The 16,136-nt window shown below is 38.7% G+C and overlaps 1 protein-coding gene across 15 annotated transcripts in view; it reads left to right on the plus strand.

Moving 5' to 3' along the window:
• Positions 1 to 8,107: 8,107 nt before the first annotated feature.
• mbnl2 (muscleblind-like splicing regulator 2) overlaps positions 8,108 to 16,136 on the plus strand; it is a 92,269-nt gene continuing 84,240 nt past the window's right edge. For all 15 annotated transcript variants that reach the window (XM_082163873.1, XM_082163862.1, XM_082163874.1 and 12 more), the window contains exon 1: positions 8,108 to 8,368. The gene's annotated coding sequence lies outside the window, so the exon portion shown is untranslated. The remainder of the gene's footprint in view (positions 8,369 to 16,136) is intronic.

The raw sequence follows: 16,136 nt of genomic DNA on the forward strand, positions 1-16,136 counted from the left end.
TTGGTTTCTGACGTCAACCTGATTTTAATTTTCAACCACAATACAACGTCTGTCCAAAGTTGGAGATTAATGTCAATCTGACGTTGGATTCTGACATCAGCCTGATTTTCATTTTCAGCGTTGGGTTTGGTCTCCTAAATGAGCATTTTGTCAGTGTTTTGGAGCACACTAGCTTATAGATAACAGTAAGGCTAACATACATATACTAAAAGCAAAAAAACTTTAAATAGGGGTAATATTTGAGGTAACAGCCATTGTGGACGTTATTGAGTGACTTATTCAATCTCACATTCAATCCCACCACTGGAACTGTGTTCTAGAAATACATGTGATATTGATATGAGGGTAGGCATAGATTCAGAGGCATACGGTACTGTTAGTATTACATACAACAATACAACAATAATAAAACAATGCATTGACATTTACTTTTTACTTTTGATACTTAAGTACTTTTACAAACGAGTACTTCTGTACTTTTACTTAAGTAAAAATCGGTCTTTACAATTTTTACTTGTAACAGAGTAATATTTGACCAGTAGTATCTGTACTTTCAAGGAAGTTGTGTCTTCTCTTCTGCGGCTCAATCGATCCGTTGGTCTCCTGAGAGTCGCCCTGCACAGTGCACATGATGGTCATTAAACCTGCACTGAATAGTGCACTTCATCCAGGAGAGTTTCTGTCCTTTGTGTAACTGCTAACAGAAGTAATACATTGCAGAGAAACACGGAGTTGCATATTGGCATGGTTTTCAGATTTTGTTTTTAATGAATGCCATTCTGCTTCTTGAAACCTCTCAGCCGTCTGTCACGCTTTCTGCATCAGTTCCTTGGAGAGCTTTATGTCGACATTGCAGTTCTAGTGAAGCGCTGCCATTTTTCTCTTGGAGGCGCTCAGGGTCTCGCTGTGCCATGAGAGGTTATGGAGGGCAGAATGCATACAGCCTCTCACAACTCGGATGAAAATGAGAAACTTTCGAATACAAGTTAGAACATTGACTTCATTATTAGCAGCTGTGAGAGGCCAAAAACTTTGAAAACTAAATGAGATCAAATAATAAATAGAGCTGCAAGCAGAAATTAAAGGCAGTGACATCATGTACCAGAACATCATGCATCTTCATCCATCTTCATGCATCATCATGCATCATCATGCTTCTTCATGCATCATCATGCATCTTCATGCATCTTCATGCATCATCATGCATCATCATGCATCTTCATGCATCATCATGCATCTTCATGCATCATCATGCATCTTCATGCATCATCATGCATCTTCATGCATCTTCATGCATCATCATGCATCTTCATGCATCATCATGCATCATCATGCATCTTCATGCATCATCATGCATCTTCATGCATCATCATGCATCATCATGCATCTTCATGCATCTTCATGCATCTTCATGCATCATCATGCAACACGACTAAAGGCCCCCAAAATGCCATTGTCATGTAAATAAATGCCCAAAACGCATAAAAAGTGTTTAGTTCCTTCCCACAATCGCCTTAAATTTGCTCACATTTGATTTATGTGCCTCTACGTACATTTCTGCAAAACTTGTACATCATGCTTAAAAGTTTACATACACCTTGCAGAATCTGCAAAATATATAACAAACTAAGAGGGATCATGCAAAAATGCATGTTTTTATTATTTACTACTGTCCTGAATAAGATATTTTACATAAAAAATATTTATATATATGACCCCGTTCAAAAGTTTGCATACCCTTTATTCTTAATACTGTGTGTCATTAACTGGATGATCCACAACTCTTTTTTTTGTTTTGTGATAGTTGTTCTTGAGTCCCTTGTTTGTCCTGAACAGTTAAACTGCCCAATGTTCTTCAGAAAAATCCTCCAGGTCCTGCCATTTCTTCAGTTTTCCAGCATCTTTTGCATATTTGAACCCTTTCCAGCAGTGACTGTATGATTTTGAGATCCATCTTTTCATACAGAGGACGATTGAGGGACTCAAACACAACTATTAAAAAAGTTTTAGTAAAAAGTTTCAAACATTCACTGACACTCCAGAAGGAAACACGATGCATTAAGAGCCGGTGGGGGGGATTTGAAGATCAAGGTATACCTTAAAGGTAGGGTAGGTAATCCTGTTCAGAAACACTTTTTTTTATACTGGGTGAAATGGTCCTTCCATCCTGATAGTAGTCAATACATTATGTGTTTAGAAAAAGGAATGAAAAAAATCAGACCTCTGTAGCAGCTGCAGGACAGTAAAAACTCTGACCAATCACTGCCATTCGGTGCGAATGTAAAGAACCAATCAGATGCCTTCATGTCTCGTGCCCGCCCCGAGCCCCACTGCGCGCGCTGCCCGGCGTGCACTCATCACATGTCACCGTTCCCGGAAATATTCAGCTCAAAGCACCTGCATATGCAGTCAGCGAAGGCAAACAAGGCAAAAACTACTTCCTCGGACCCTGCCCGCACTCTTGAACGACCTCCTCTGCTTCGCCCTCAACCCCGGACCTGTCCTCGAACCGACGATGCGGTACTTTTCTCCGGACTCGGAGTGTACGTTAGTCTTCATTAGAGTCAACAATGTTTTCATCATGGAAACTCTTACATGCAAAACACCGTATATGTTATGAATCTTACACGAAATTCATCTTCATCACAGTGTAACTGATGGTAATGGAAAAACGTGTATCAATGCAACCTGTTTTTAGTTTTGCCTTATAAATATAGCTCGTTACCGAATGAAACTTTACCATTATCGATATGCTAGCTTGATAGTGAGTACTAAAATAAATCTTATTTGTTTATATTCATAGTGATAAAGTTAGGTATTTTATTACATGTGATTCTGACATGATGTCACTGTATGTATTGCGCTCCTTCCTCTCCACTCGTCTCAGGTAATAAATGCGCGTTCATGTGCTTTGGGGGCGTGGCTTTGGAAGGAGCTCAGAAGGGAGGGGGTGGAGTGAATGGAAATAATGAGCTGTGTTTATTGCAGATTAAAAGGTCTACAGTCACTCGATTTTTAAATTTTCTTTTTCAGAGAACTTACATTTTAATTATGTATTGGTATATAAAGACAGTTTAAACAAATTTGGAATGTTTTTTTTTTTAGAAAAATGATTACCTACCCTACCTTTAATTTATAAATTGTACTTAATTTGTCTTCCGGGACACATTTAAGTATCTTCTGTTGCTACTGAATTGCTAAATGAAAAAAATTATAATAATAATTTAAACAAAATAATAATTTTTTTGACATCTTCATCCTGCTTGAGTATATGACTGTGTGCACATTCTACACATATTTGCTTAGAATATGTTTTGGCCTCATTTTTTTTTAAAACACTTACTTTTATTTACTATATAGGACAAGTATAAACAGCTTAGACTGCAGTGACTGCCACTTAAAAGGACAACGACTGGGACCCTTACGTCAGGTTTTGGGAGAGTATTAAAAGGTCACCGTTTTTTAAATGTAATTCACACGCGGAGTGTAATGTTGAAGGATTTTTATGAATCGATGTTGAGGGGTTTGTGGTCACCGTTTAAAGCTTAAAGCTTAAAGCCATGAACGGGTGACCTTTCAACAGAGAAGCTTAACCAGCGAACCTTCTTTACATCTCTCACCACCGCTAGTGAAGCTTTGACTCACTTCAACAACATCACATTTTGATTCTCTCACTAATGGATATTTATATTGGTTTTGGTGTGCTGTGTTTACATTTAACAAGCCTTAAATTTAGCAACAGAATATTATTCCAGGTCCTGTTGATCATTCAAGGAGGATCGTCTGATGCGCTTCGCCAAAATGATGAGATGATGCACAAGTCTGGAATTAGCACTCATCTCATTTTAGACTCTTACTCAACATAACAAGCCACAGTTTGTCTCTCCGCACCTCCTCGAACAATGCTATTTCACATGAGGGCGAGAAACCACACTAATGTCTGCATTCAACAGCTCCATACCATCGCTGGGCCGAACGGAAGGAATGTTTCGCCAAGAAATCTCTCGAATGGTTTTCAACATTCGGTGTTGTGCATTGCAAACTGCCTCGTGTACGCTTGTGTAACTTGGCTAATCCCGGAGGAGATGGCGGTGATGATGTTTATGTTTGCGGATGTCTGGTGAACGCTGGGAAGGGTTTGGGAGGAAGTCAGCAGTTATGGGATTGAGGAATGCTGATTGAGATCTTTTGCACAATCGCAGAGCTTGTTGTTGCGTCGGTTTAAAATAAGCATTGACATATTTAAGGCCAAATGCAGTGGCACAATGTGCTAATTGGATGGGTGTGAAATATTGGGAGCATGAAAACTGACGTTTATTGAAGATCCTCTCACGCGGAGAACATATTGCTGATTATTTCCCAACCTATATAATGAAGAGATGGATTTCTGTATTATATAAGCAGATATTTCTTAGCCGATTTAAAAACAAAGATTTACCTAATGTTTTTAACATGAATACATTTGGCTAAAGAGGACCTGTTTTGAGAAAGAGGAAGTTTTGGGGCTCTACTAGAATACCATTTCATGCATGAATGTTCAAAAAACATTGTTTTCTCCTCTCTTCCGAGTCCGTCAGTCTGCTGGATTCATGAAAATCGTCTTAAGAAAGAGGTTTTTCCCTTTTTCAGTCTTGATTTGTTTTTAGCCTTTACTAGAACAGGTTTTCATGCTTGATTATTTTCCCCATATTCTCCATTGTTGCGGCTCCTCTCTTCCCAGTCTGTCAGTAACGCTCTGTTTACTTCCTGTCTCTATGAAGCCCCTCCTTCTGAAAAGCACACTGTGCTCTGATTGGTCGGCTGGATCAGTGTGTTGTGATTGGTCGAGCGCTTCGAGCATGTTTGGGAAATGTCCCGCCCCTTACCATAACCACCAGTTTAACACACTACTAACTAACTCAACCAGGCCCCGCCCCTTTATTCTGCATATTAATTATTTAAATGAGGAATATTGTGACGTGTTCGTTCCCGGAAGAAACTCAAGACTACAATGGAGGCGTTTCAGGGAGTTCAGAAACAGTGACTCTGATATAGAGAATAACTCCCGCTGGAGGGACTTTTTCAGCAACATTAACACACTAAAGAATGTTAGAAATGTAAAAACAGCTTAATACGTCCTCTATAATCTAAATGTTACCACACCAACATTTACTGTATTTTTCCACAGCGCACCAAACCCGGCAAGCCAGTGATGAGGTGACTGGGTTCTGACTTCTAATAATTTAATTTGCGCTTGGCATGCAGAAAATAATAGTATCAGTGAGTTCCGGATCATTAGGAATGTCTCTGTGCAACAAATGCTTACAAGAAGAAATATTCAGGTCTCCTTGTAGAGAAAGACGTGCTCTAACCAGCCTCTAATCGTCATCAGATCAATATCCTTCAGTCCATTAGGTTATTTAGTGTGTTTAGATCAACAATGGGCTGAACCTCCATCCTCGCATTACACATCAATACATATTTTCAATCATTTATTTCTTTAAAGCTGCCATTCAGTCACCTTTACGTCAATGTTAATTGATGATCTGCCAACCTAATGAGTTTCCTCTGGGATAGAAATGTTGGCACATCAATTATTTCAAAGCAGAAAGTCTCAATTAAGGGATCATGCAAGAGCTAATACATCACAATTCTTTAGTTCAGATGTCTTAATGAATGACATATTCATCATTATGGATTTTTTCTTCTAAACTAGATGACTTTCTCAGTTCCCATGCATGCATAGTCCTTTATCGAATATATAAAACCTTTGCAGTGATTAAAGTCTTGCTGTCACATGCATGTTCGTCTTTGAGTCATGGCCAGTTAGTTATATGGGGGAAGATTTACGTAGATGGAAAAAAATGTATTTCAAGTGGAAAGAGATGAGAGGGAAAACAAATGTATCTGTAGTCTTTCACTTTCCAACAGGGAATGCCAAACAAAACACAACATGATGTCACCATGTTCATTGTAAGGTATTAGTTTTCTCTGTTATGCTCATGGGATATTCCCATTGATTACTTTATGCAGATCTTGTTTGATTACGCTATTAAAATGTTTGGGCATTTGTGGTAACATGAAAATTAGCTGATTTTATTAAAATCAAATAAATTATTTAACATCACTAAATAAACGTGACTAACAAAATCTTCCTGAAAGCTCATATTTTGAGGTATCAACCTCAAATTTGGAGCACAACTTTTTCAGCTTTGATTTTCCCAGTAAAACGTGTTTTGGAAAATAGATATTTCGTATAAAAATTGAAAATGGGATTGTTGTGCTTTTTTCAATTTAAACTTTTCACTTCGGCAATAATCTGCCAAGTATCGTTTTTAAAGGGGTGGTTTAATGCCCTTTTCACAAGATGTAAAATAAGTCTCTGATGTCCCCAGAGTGTGTATGTGAAGTTTTAGCTCAAAATACCACACAGATATTTTTATATAGCATGTTAAAATGGTCACTTTTTGAGGGTGAGCAAAAATCGCACCATTTTGTGTCTGTTCCTTTAAATGCAAATGAGCTGCTGCTCCCGGCACAGGGGGCGGAGCTTCAACAGCTTGTGTCTTTTGACCACACACACACATGCACTGAAAATTTCTAAAACTTTTAGCCTTTTATGTTCAAACCGGATTGAGACAGTGATGGAGAGACTCAAGAAGAAGAGACAACATGAAGAAGCAACAGGACATTTCTGAATGGTTAGTTGATGAATTTATGTAGCTTATGTGTAGTTATCTTCTAGTCATTGATTAGCATATTCTGTCTTGATAATCTATAAATCGTGTTCAGGGGGCGGGGTTTATGTAAATTCTAGGGTTGGTGATGTCACTAACCCGGGAAGAATGTCGTGTAGTCTCTACCAGCCGTTTGTTGTTGTAAAACAATTTCTTTAAAAGAAAATATCTCCCTTTGCTTTGAACTTTGAGCGTCGTAACTTTACAGATGTTGTTTATGCTCAAAAGTTAGAAAAGTGAAATCATAATCAACCACCCCTTTAAAAAGAGACAAAACTGAAGTAAAGATTTATGACAGTTTAAGTTGGAAATTTCCTTTTCAGGTCTATGCTAAAAAAGTTAATAAATGGATTATAACTTCAGCATAAATATAATTTAGTACCATTAAATCCCCCCAAAATATGAATATATTACAATCATTTCATTGAGAGAAAAAAAAAATCTGTCATTTTTGACCGACACGTGAACAGAAACCAGACAGACAGTTTTGTCTATAAAACAGCTGCATATATTTCCTGTACACATTTTCCCTCTTTCTCTGTACAGTCGTTCACAGATATTGCCGCACCATTAAATGTTTTAGTTTCACTTTATTTTAAGGTGACGTAGTTAAATTTTGCGTATTCAAATAAGTACTGAGTAATATTAATGAATACACTTATAGAGTTATACGGTTAAGGTTTGATTTTGGGTTAATTACTTGTAATTATGCATATAATTTGCTGTTATTACTATGTAGTAATGTGTAACTAAGAAAGTGTTACCAATGTTTTACATTTTATTTTATCATTGTGTATCCATCTCAGATAAACCTGCCCTTATAGTCTATAATTTACTGTTTTTCCCCAGCAATTGTTGTCATTATACTTTTCAATGATGCACATGCGGGCTTCATCTTAAAAGTAATAAGTTTCATAACATTATGCATGGCAATAGGGGCCTCTGGGCGAAGGGCTCTCACTCACTATCTTACATGTGAACTGTTGCGGATTCAGCCATCTGAATCTAATCGTCACCATCTAAGAAGCACAACAGGCCTTCAGCTTGTTGATTTAACAGCACTGTAGCCCACATCCATTGTACCCTCTGGAGATTCACTGTTGTTTCCACGGCAACAAGCAGACCCTTGCCCTTCCCAGGGCTCCTGACATTCATTTGGACTGTACCACCTCAGACTGTAAATAGGGGGGCATTACCACATCAGATATGACTCGTCTTTCTGACTACATTCCATAAACTACACATTGTTAACAGATTTGTAAAATTCCTTAACATATAATAATTAATTAAATATGTATATAAAGTAGATTTTAGGTATATTTGCTGTTAAAAGTAGCAACGCACCCCCCCTTCACCCCCCTCCCTTCCAGTCACATGACTTGGTCCCTCCTCCCACGATCTGTCAGAGCAGCTTGTTGCACGACCAGCTTCTTGGTAAACTAACTTGAGTTCGGCGTTAAAATCTAAACCAGTTGCCTGACAAATCGCGTTTCTCGCGGACCGACGAGAATGTTCGCTTCGGTTAGAAAACAAGCCTTAATTTCTTTGACTTAACGGGTCATTTAAGGCAGTTTCCATCGAGCTCTTTTTTTGCTGTCTGCGTGATTTGTGGTCAAGAAGAAACAGCAGCAGCGGCAGGTCATGGTAACCAGGTAAGCAGCAGGTTAAATTCACGCGTTTTCAACAGCGAAAAGCTATATTTGACTGTTTATTTTCGACAGAAAATGTTTAATGTCAATACAGTGCTTGTCATTGCAGAGAGAGAGAGAGAGAGAGAGAGAGAGAGAGAGAGAGAGAGAGAGAGAGAGTGTTTAGCTAACGTTGGCTGGCTTCGTCGCTCAGTGATGTCGACATGGGTTTAGTAATGTATGGTCTCCTTGTTGGCGAGCAAAAAAATAAATGGATCGGAAAAATGAAAGTGCGAGAAGTTTCCATGTTTACGTTACATGAAACGCCCGCGTGCTGCCCCCTCGTAAAATCAATGAGTTTGACGTTAAAATCGATGAAAAATATAATTTGACAGCTCATTCTTCAGGATCGTTTTAACGTTAACGTTAGTTGTCAACGGTTCTTTTTCCGCGTCATCCCTGTTACTTCGTGATGGGAATTAATTTGAATCTTATCACGTCAGTTTATATACGCCATGCGGGTTTTTAAACGCGGTTAACGATGTGACAACTTGGATAAGCAAACTTCAAAAACAATATAAACATGTACATCTTAACAACTATTTTAATGTATTTTATGACTTAATACATTTCGTTATGACGGTTATAAATCGAAATAATCGGCTCGATATTCTCTTCGAAATAACGGCTTGAAGAAGAATAGTTTGCGTGTGTTTTAACGCACACACGGAGCTTAACGGATTGAAGAAGAATAACAGTTAGTTTGCGTGTGTTTTAACGCACACACACGGAGATGACGTTTATATTCGTTACTTCAGACTTGCCTACTGGTCTTTTTCCTCGTCATCGCTGCGTGAGGAGAATGTAATGACGTCAGTTTATAAATAACCCGCGAATCTCGAACATTTCTGGCTTGATATGCACAGATTGACATATGGTTAACCCATCAAGACTAGTCCCGTCACGAAACCGCTCCCAAAATCCCGAGCCACACCCCGTGCGCGCGCAGAGCACGTGAGAGCCCGACAGCTAGTGCATTATCATTATCATCACCAACACACAACTACTAGAACTCTACATGTCACGCGCTTTCTATATATATATTATTTTTTGTTTGCGCGTCCCAGTGCAGTATTTCATGGTACAGTTTTGGATATGAATACTTTAAAGACCTCATTCGTGCTAAGTTCAAGGTGGTTGAAGAATAGCAGTAGCTATCATGGTTCATATCCCAAAAACATCATGGTATATGTTGAAATGTTATTATGGCACTGTGTTCAAAAACATCTTTTTTGTATTTCAAGTTGCAGTCGAGACATGCAAAAATGAAAGGCGAGCTACCTGAGAAAGTGCTGAGAGACATAGATATGGAAGAGGATATATGCTAAGATGCTTTTCTAAATCTCAATAAGCATAATGCAAGTATGACCCAAATAGGAATCTTAATTCCATGATCTCATTTTTATTTGCCCTCACAGCAAGTATCGCATTCTCGTTGTTTTCGTGAATTATAAGCCTCTTGTCTGATGATAGTCTGCACATCCGGGTCGTTCAATGTATGTATGGATAATGATTCTTATTCAGTGAGGATGTCTAATGGGGGGTAATTAGTTACCTTTGGGTTTAATCTCTATAATGTGTCAAAAACATGTTTTACAAACACTAAAGAGCTGACTAGCACAGGGGTCTTCAAGAAGTTGTGTAAAAAATGAAAAAGTTATATTTTTTGTAGCTTATTGTGCTAAATTATTAATTGTCTCACAATAAAATGTGTTTAGTATAATTAAAATGTAAAAATAAGTATTGATAGGCCTGTTAATGCATTAATTTGTTACGACATGCATGTTAGCCAAGGTTTAAAGCAACACTTAAAAAAAATATAATATGCAAATCTAGTGGAGGTTTGATAAATTTGCATAAGGCCTGTCCTATGCAAAAACCTTTACATTAAATGAATGCTCACGGATATATGAGATGTCTTTGCATTTCCATTTATTAATTTAGTAGATGCTGTGCAAAAATGCAAGCAATTAATTGCAAGGACGGTATTGTACATTTATGTTACCGTTCATACTTCAGATGCGCACAGAAAAGCCTCTGAAATCCGTCCAGTGGCATCGGCATGCTGCACAGAATCGATTCTAGTCTGATACGGGAAGCTCAGAGGTGGTTTACATTTCTGTAGAACATTAACAACATGACACATCTGATAAAGTAATCATTAAACGGCTTGACGAGAACTTGAAATCGTGATAGCTGTATTAGTCAGAGCTGTCCAGATAAATGAGGAAAGAGCTACAACTCGTGTATATATATATCAAATATTTAGGCTTCATGTCTCAATCTATAATAAGCTTAACATCCTGTGATTTCACATCAGAAATTATGTCATGTGTTGAATTATTAACGTGACACTAAACAACGCAGATCCTTAAAGTGTAAATAATATGCATGCACAGAAATACCAGATGATTTTCTTCAGAATAAAATAGCATTGTTTAATTCTACACACATCTATTTGTAACTTTCAATCCTGTGCAAAAAGAGTTTATGCTGCTTGATTTTCCAAACATGCATATTATTTTAACGTATTATTATCATTATAATCATAAACACATTTTTTTTTTTTTTTTAGCACAAGTGTTACTGAACTTTGTTTATTCTTCTAGTTATTTACCTATTAATCAGAAGTCTTGCACATGCAAAGAAAGCCTCGCCTACTTCCACATTGAAAAATAAGTTGGATAAATTTGGACGAAACAACACGACACACCTTGTATAATTAGTTAAGCTTTTCTGTGCGTTATTATTATTCGACTAAATACTTTGGTTTTCAACCTCGATTCTAAATGCCAAACGAGCAATTTGAGCAATAAGCACTTTAAACCAGTGAGAGTGTTTAGTGTAATCACATGGAGTTGACTGTCAGGGTCATCAGGGTTAGTTGGCAGCTGCGTTGAGTGCGAGTGTGTGTGTGTGTGTGTGTGTGTCTCGCCTCATTGATGTTTAAGCAGTGCTTTGTTTTAACGTTGCTTTTGTAAAAGCACTCTGGCTGTCACATAATTGCAGTGCGCCTGCGGGAACCTGAGCCCCTAAAAGCAGGAGGCTTCAGCTGCTCTATTGATTTGGATGGAAACAGTGTGAATCGGCTTCTGACTCATCACTTCTACCCGACCGCATCATCGCTCACGTGACGCTAGAGAGAGGAGGACGTGTGTGTCCTCGTCGCCCTACGGTAACGATGCTCATTGTCATAGTGATGGGTTGCCAGGGGATGCAGAGACCTTGGAGGCAGGCAGAGATGCTGCGTTTGACGGAGGTGTTCGACGTGCGAGAGGATTCAAAGTCTTTCTTCGGCGTGACTACACACACACTGCCTTGAGGGTAGAGGTCGACTGATATGGGTTTTTCTCTGGACGATATTTAGAAATCGATTCGGCCAATATATGATGCAGATTTTTTTTTTTTTTTTTTTGGTTGATATGTTTTTTCCCTCCATAAAATCTAACAGTTAATAAGAAGTGATACTGAAAATTGCTTAAATTAAACATTTATTGAACAACACAAGCCTCTCCAATCAGTGCACTTGTGTGTGTGTATATATATATATATAAGTATGTATAGCCTACGTTAAATATTACAGACACAAAACAGAGATGCTGCGTTTGACGGAGGTGTTAGACATGCGAGAGGATTCAAAGTCTTTCTCCGGCGTGACTACACAAACACTGCCTTGAGGGCACGTACACTTTGAAGCCATCTTGAAGGAATAGTTCACTGGTAAATGAAGATTTTGTCATCATTTACTCAGTCCCATAGCGTTGCAAACCTGTGTTATTTTCTCTCTTCGGTGAAGAAACTTGGCAGAAAGTTCATGCTGCTCTTTTCCATGCAATCAAAATGCATGGTGACTGAACCCATCAAGCTCCAAAAAGGACAAAAAAAGCACCATAAAATTAGTTCACATAATCCATGCTCTGTAATCAAAGTCTTTTAAATTCATATGATAGCTTTGCATGAGGAACAGAGTGAAATTAATGATGATATTTAATGATAATCTCATTCGCGATGCGTAGCCCCCGAACACACCCAAAATTATAGCAGCATGATTCTGGATAAATTGAGAATCACAATTATAATTTTTTTGTGTATCAAATACAGATCACAATTGACCCTTCGCAGGGAGTTTGATTGACAGGCGATCTAACCAATCATAATCCGCCATCCGCCGAATACGCCATTTTTGTCCGACAAAGCAGTGAGGAGAGTTAGTAGATTAACGTTGGAGGATTTGAACTTGAAAAGCGGTGTGTACTGACGTCTTTCCGTGGTTAAAACAACACTCCTTCTTATGTTCATTCATGTTTATTTGATGCTATAAATGAACTAGAAGGAAGAGATGATCAGTTCACGAGCAGCTTTAACTGAGGCGATCGCTCAGACACATTAAAGAGCCAGAAAACGGTATTTATTGTTTAAATTTCGTAAAGAAAATGACCAAATTTGAAAGCTGAGACTTTGTTTCATATTAAAAGTACCCTGGTCTGTCCTGTCTGTCAGTGTGTTGTCAGTGTCCTCTCTGCTCCGCGATGTGTGTTTCACTGTGTGAGAACACGGTGTGGCGTGAGAGGGGCGTGGCTTGTCGGACATAGCAACAGTAACTAAGGGAGGCGGGTCTTTGCGAACGGTCAATTCTCCCATAATTCTGAACAGACAACTAAACAAAATAACATGTAATTTACTAGAGGTTCTGACAAATTGCTGCAGTCTATTTAAATTTTTTTTAATTAATTTGAATGAATTGTAAAAAAATTTAATACAAATCTTTTAAACATTTCACTGGTTTCATTAAGGCGGGCATACACTGATTACACTTCGTTCACTGCATACACTTCGTCCGATTTTGAGCCGAATTCTGATTCGTGCGACTCTTTTTCGGGTCATGCCGATTTTCAGCTTTGTCGTTTGTCGTGCAGTGTTCGTGCAGTGTACAGGGGGAAACGAGAGGCGATTAACCTCTCCCGACCGGCAATCGGATGGTCGGATGAATTTCTGGCATGTTAAGCCTGGAACACACCAAGCCGACGGTCGGCCGGGGGGCAGTTTTTGTGCGTCGGCCGACTAAGTTTCCTCAGTGTGTTCCGCACCGTCGGCTGAAATTGGTCCTCGTCTGCTTTTTTTCGGCCGATTCGACATGTTGAATCGGCGTCGGTGAAAGAGGGAACTCTGATTGGCTGTTCAGCTTAGTGAACGAGTCAGTGCACGAGAATAATAGCAAAACAGCGAGCAAAGTCAAAACGCTACAGATAGAAGGCTGTTCTAATGTTACGTCATCTTACCTGAGTGTTCCTTGGCGAATATTTCAATATTTACACGAGAGGAGTGGAATAAAGAAAGTGTTTAGCAGGATTGATATTTAAAACAGTAAGCACGCACTGATTTGTTTATGGTTTGTGTAACTGCAGCCGGCAGCGGCGGTTTCCCTTTTTGAATGACGAATATAGACGAATATATCTGCAGAAATAGACAGTTGTCTCATTTACACGCAGGCGCAGAACACACATGCTAGCTGACAGTAGTGTTGCACGGTGTACCGATACTTCAAAAGTATCGCGATACTCGGAAATTAAAAACGTCACGATACCTACATTTATCAGTATCGATACTTAAAAAAAAAAAAAAATCGCCTCCCTATGGACGTCTGTTTTTTTCCTGACGCACGCAGCAAAGAACCTGCCGCTGTCAGTGTCATGTGACAAAACACTACAGCGAGATGGCTGCATGTGCGAGCACAAGTGGTCCACGACTCGTAGAAAAAGATGACGCGAGGAGTGACATATGGAAGTACGTTGCCTACCTTGCTCTGTTGCACGGTGAACCGATACTTCAAAAGTAAATCGGAAATGAAAAACGTCACGATTCCTTAATTTATTAGTATCGATACTTCTAAGAATGACCGCGTTCCAGATTTGTAAGGCCGGTCACACACTGGCTGCGTGTCGTGTCCGTTTTTATTTCGGCTCCCATGTTAACTGCCTGCGTGACACACGCGTCTGGGCGCAGCTCGAGACGCGCGGAAAACGTGTGCATGCTACAAATAGAACCGACGCCTATTTTTCACGCGACACGCAAGCGTGTTGGAAGCGTTTCCAGGCAAAATAGAATAGGAAAAGATGTTTCTATGTCATTTTGACACGAATACATATTAATAAATGACATTTTGATGTTTGAAAGTTTTGACATAAATACAATATCAATGTAATTAAAAAAAATATTATCGATTTTCAAATATTGCACCTCTCAATACAGAACGAATTATTCTGTAGCCTATTTTGCCGTCAACACTGCCGACGTTGTCTTTGCTGCTATATATTTATGTTTAACATGAAGTATAGGCCTTCCACACATCTCTCTCTCCCCACATGTCAAATATATCACCAATGAGGCTTATCATATGTTACCAATATTAAACATTGTTTAATATAATCGCTGTTCATATTGTTATTCAAAGTTCAGAATCAAGATAAAGCTCTTATGTTTCTTATGATAAATGAGATAATGCTGCTAAATTTATAAAAAATTTTACCTTGAATGTCAGTGCTCTAATTTACTTTTTATATTTTTATATTTCATATTTCGTTCAAATGTTTAATATATCTGCTGTTCATTTGTTCATTTATTAGTGTGTTATATGATTAGTATGTTGTCCCGGTTTTAAAATAAAGCACAGCAATGATATTTGAGTGTTTCTCCCTTTTCAGGAAAAGTATCGAAAAAGTATCGAAATCGCAATACTTGACTTGGTATCGGTATCGAAACCATAATTTTGGTATCGTGACAACACTAGCTGACAGTCAGCAGTAGTTCTCTCGGTGTGTTCAAGTGCAGCTTTTTAACACCGACGCGAGGCGACAACACAGTCGGCTTTCATCAGCGCTAGTTCGTCGGCGTCGGCTTGGTGTGTTTCAGGCTTTAGAAATTTTGGTCGCTCATCATGACTATATCGCACAGTTGAAGCAGAGCTACGAACCGATTGCGCTAAACTCAGTGTTTTTTCCCTCACTGCGCCTGAAAAACAGTAGTTTCATCTGCAGAAAAAAATAATAATAAAAAAAACTAAAAGAGGGAGATCTTTAGTTCTGTAGTTCAATCTAGCTACAAATTACTGTTGCTTACCTCCAGTTCGTGTTGCAAAATGGATTAACGATTACCCACGTTAGGGCTGGGCGGTATGACGGTATATATCGTTACCGCGGTAGAAAATGTCAACCGTAACAGATTTTTTCATTCCGTGATACCGCGACATGTAAATAAGTGGGCGTGGTTAACTCACATGCAGCGTGCGAGAGACTGAGACACTGAGATTTGTCAAAGAAACATGGAGAAAGCAGATCAAGAGGATCCACAAAGGAATTACGTTTTCTAAAGGGTTGTTGTTAAAGTGATATTTTTTTGGGGCGGGGGGAGTCAACTAGAGCAGTGCGGCACCCGTAGGCTACAGTTAGAGGAGTGCACGATCACAGCGGGGAAAGCATGAAGCTTACTTGACAACAACAGAACAGTTCATATATCAATATCGTAACGAATAGAAATAACCTTAAATAATGTATAGTTATCATCTTTCTGTCTCTTATGTATAGTTACTTTTTAAACATGAAACTCGCATTCAGTATGACACGAGAGCGGTTGCCGTGGTAATGAACAACCTGCGAATGTGTAATCCTGTATCTGAGGCAAAATTACTAAATATGCAGCGCGAGTTATATATTTCTAACTCCAAACAATTGGCCAC

This window comes from Leuciscus leuciscus (genome assembly GCF_965113295.1).
Source record: "Leuciscus leuciscus genome assembly, chromosome: 3".
Taxonomy (NCBI): Eukaryota; Metazoa; Chordata; class Actinopteri; order Cypriniformes; family Leuciscidae; genus Leuciscus; species Leuciscus leuciscus.